The sequence below is a fragment of the Drosophila mojavensis genome, unplaced genomic scaffold (genome assembly GCF_018153725.1).
Source record: "Drosophila mojavensis isolate 15081-1352.22 unplaced genomic scaffold, ASM1815372v1 contig_136, whole genome shotgun sequence".
NCBI classification, from domain to species: Eukaryota; Metazoa; Arthropoda; class Insecta; order Diptera; family Drosophilidae; genus Drosophila; species Drosophila mojavensis.
The window spans coordinates 13199365-13203863 of NW_025318667.1; positions in this window are offsets into that span (position 1 = coordinate 13199365).

Consider the following 4499-nt stretch of genomic DNA (forward strand, 5'->3'; position numbering starts at 1 on the left):
GGAATTGTCTTTAATCCAACATATCCTTACTTATCTTTCCTTTGTCAAACTATCTTGGCAACTATCCAGTATTTATCTTTGATTTACTTTAATCTTATCTAATTATTTGAACAGTCTTATTTATATATTTTCTCTGAATATTTTTATATCTCAAATCAAACTTTAATTCATCTTAGATTTTCTTAACTATCTTAGAGTCCAACTCGCATTTATCTTGGTTTCTTCCTAATTAGTTTCAATCCAATTTATTTATATCTTCACTTCTCTAAGATAGTTGTTAAATCTAGCTTGTATTTAGCTAACATTTTTCAACTTTCTTATCTCAGCTCTCGTTTATCTCGGGATCTCCGCTTCATCAATCTAAATACGCTTGCATCTAATCTATACTTAATAGACTGCAGCACATGCCCGTACAGCTCGGCCTCCGCCCCGGCCCTTGTCTCATTTCAGTTTTTGTTTTGTTGTGTTTTTATTTTTATTTTTTTGCCTACCTTGTTTTTTTTCTGGTTTTCGTGTTCGTTTTTCTATGGGGGGCGTGGCAAACGGCATGTCTAGTGTGGGCCTAATGTCGCGGCAATTAAGAGGCAGCGAGCTGTCGTTCATCAATCATGGCCCAGCCAAAAGGCGCTCGTCTATTGAGGTTCGCGTCTGTTGACCCACAATGGGCCACAAATTAGGCGCTGTGTGTGTGCATGTGTGTCTGTGTGTGTGTTTCTCTTTGTAACTGCTATGCAAATAGATTGAAGAGACAGCAATTGGGGAAGCAGGTGGCGCTCGTCTACGTTGACTGACTGCTAACTGGGCAACAAGCACAACAACAATCGAGACAACAGCAACAACAACAACAACAACAACAACAACATACTGAAGAGGACGCCCCACAAGCGACGTGCCATGAAATAAAATAGAAGAGATAAAAGTCGCACGTCCAAATGGAGCAGCATCACATCAACATCAACTGGCCAAGAGGAGAACGGCAAAACGACAAACGGCAAATGGCAAAAATAGTTAAACAGACGACTTAGGCAAATTGGCACGAGGCGATCGCAATGCCAACTTCTAAACTGGCAACAGTTGCTGCCAACTGGCAACGGGCAATTGGCAACAGGAGCAGCAAGTGAGCTGAGGAATTACAATGATGCGTTGCCAGTCATAGAACGAGGCGACGTTAATAGATTTACACGCCAGCTGAAACAAGACAAGAAATGAAAGACAACAACAGCAGCAGCAGGCAGCAGCAGCAGCAGGCAGCAGCAGCAGGCAGCACCAGCAACTGTTGCTGATGATGCCAAATTGAAAAGTAGACTGCGCATGCGTGGAATGGGAATGAGAATGAGACTTAGACTGAGACGGGGACTGGGACTGGGACTGGGACTGGGACTGGGGCTGGGACTGAGATTTGGACTCGGGGACTGAGAATGAGAATGTGCACAGAATCAAACAGAGGAACGAGAACGAGCTGAACGAGCAAAACAGTTGCCCGTTGATGACCAATGCGCGCAGCGACAACTGTTGCCCATGTTGCAGCAACAACACCACCAGCACCACCAGCACCAGCAGCAGCAGCAACATTGTTGCCCAGTTGCCCAGTTTGCCCCCGTGTGGCATGGCGCGCCCATGTACAGCTAATGAAGCGAACGGATGCAGCGTTTAGACGCTGCATTTACGCCATTTCAGCTGTGTGGCAACGCTGCTCAACTCTATAGAAACTCGTACTCATATATGTATGTATGTATGTATGTATGCACATACTCTATGAGCCCAATTAATAATCACAATAAATTGTCGCCGCTTTCAGTTGTGGCAAATATTTCTAATAACTTCATCAAACATCCACATTCTTACAGTGTGGCAACGCTATTCAACAATGGTTACGCTTTGAGCTACATACATGTACATACATACTTTCATCTCTTGTATTCTACATATATTTACATCATTTTATATAAGCTAATCAAGCATCCGCCAGTATTGCACTCATCTTTCAACAGTATGGCAACGCTGTTCAGCTATATATAGGTTTATTTACTTATCTATATAAAGAATTCAAGTAGGCTTACATATCATCATACAATAACGTAGTCAAACATTTTTTAGAATTGAGCCAAATGCAGTGTGGTAACACTGTCTATATGAGTACATACATATGATATATGTATAAGCTCATCTAGTCATATAAATAAACATTTATGTTTTCGTATTGGTATCCGATTTCTATAATCTTATATTGTTATAATATCAATATTTCAACGCATTGACCTTGAAAAGAATTTATATTGAAATATGCTAAGAATGCTCGACTCTTTATAAGTTTTCATTCAAAGACCCATCATATTTTTTCTAAAGTTCTAATGTAGTATGGCAACTCGATTGAGCTCAATATAATATTAAATAGTTAATATTATGATAATATTAAACAGATTTGTGAATAAACTTTAAGATATATTAAAGACAAATGCTATCCTATTGCATTCAAATAGCTATTAAATTCAGTTTTTCTGAATATTTAACAGAAAGTCTGGCAAATCTTATTAAACATACTATATATCCAAGTTTCAAAGACGAAAATCAAATTGCTTCCGAATTATTTTAAAAGTATATATAGCGTTATTATTATTATTAAGCTTTATTAACTCTTAATGCTCTCTAAAAATAGTATTGTAACCCAATCTATTCATATCCATGTCCATATCCGTATCAAAGCCATCCGAATAATCTAATGCAATAAATAGCATGCTAGAGTCTTCAGTTAAGCTTTAGAGGGTACCGTTATTCCTATGACATCACAGTCATGGCTATAAAATGATATATTCAAAAATAATTTAACAAAAGCTCTCGAAACAATCAAAGCTCAACTTTCATATGCCTTCATGTTCCTTATATAAAGATTATAGAAAAGAAAATTTTAATTTGTTGAAATTAGAGCTTAAATAGATCAATGAGAGGCAGACGCCATTTCCATGTGAATGCGACGACAAGTGTTGCCACCTAACCAAGCGTAAACAACAGTAACAAAAAAACAAAAAACAGCAGAAGAAGAAGAATTATACAAAATGACAGTTGTTATCTGGCAGTTCATAACGGGCACTGCCTGTTGCATACGGGGATATGCATGTGTGTCATACGCCTATGTGTGCGTGTGTGTGTGTGTCGCATAAACATGGTAGGTGACGAGGACGCAGACAAAGACGAAAGCGTAGACAACGCAGACGATGTCGACGCCCGCCAAGTCAAACGTTATTTAATCAGAATCGCAAAGGCAAAGGCACAGACACAGAGCGAAAAATAACTGGCCAGCAGACGTCTCAGCAGCGTCTGCAGCATAACAACAACAGGTGCTTGGCAGCGTCGACAGCGACAGAGGCAGTGGCAGCAGTGGCAGCAGCAGCCACAGCAGTGAGTGCTTAAAAAAATGCAACAAGAAATAAAAGCTGGCGTGTGTAGTATGCGAACGCGACGGCCAATCAATTCTGAGAAATGAAAACGCCGTCTTCGGCATCGCCTGTTGTTGTTATTGTTGTTGCTGGCACAATTGTGCGATGGCTGGCAGTCCGCAGGCAAAGCTAAAGCCACAGCCACAGCCACACATAAACATAAAAGAATGCGAAGAAATGCAAAATGCAAACACCACGAGCCACTTTCCAAATGCATTCATGATGTTTACCGTTGAAATGCGCCCAGTTGCCGCTCAGTGTGTCTGTGTGCAAAAGAGAGCCAGCATCATTGCAGACTGAAGCAGTGGCAATGGCAAAGGCAGAGGCAGAGGCAGCGGCAGCGACTGCACTGTCTCTAACAACAAATGCGGAGAAAAGCACAAACACAAGCGCAGCAGCAGCAACCGCTTTGAATCAAGCACACACACATGCGCACAAAGCACAGCAATATCAGCGCACGCACACATGCACACAGCGAGTGCGGACAGTAGAGTTGCCAGTGGCGCTGATTTTAACAGGTGTAGAGTAGAAGATACCCATAACTATATGAAAGTATATAAATTAATCCAAATAAAGTTAAATAAATATACATATTTGAAAAAAAAAATGTGATACATACGTATATAGATTTAAGCACAGACTAAAAAAATCCTGCTGCACTTATTTTTCATTCTGGCAACTCTGTCAGCAACAGCAACAAATTAGCTGTTGCTGCCCGCCTCTGCCGTTAGCTCGTAATGAACGCTGTGCGCCTTAAGTTCAAGTTCAAGTGCGCGTGAGCCGCGGCGACTGAGCTGCCACCAAAAGTGATCCTGCCAAAACTTAAGTTGCCGTTGTAACCTTTTGTATGGCTCGATTAGCAAATGATTCAGCAATATTGGTGTTAGACATCAGACGAACTGTGGAGCAACTAGTGCTAATTGAGCCCTGGCGACGCGTCGGCTGCTCTGCTGTGCTCATTTGTGCAGTTGGCGTCGCTGTCGACGACAGCAACGGCGTCAGCGCGACGATATATCGTTGAGAGCGCCGGCGCAGCCAGTCACAGGCGGCTGCTTCTACTCTGCC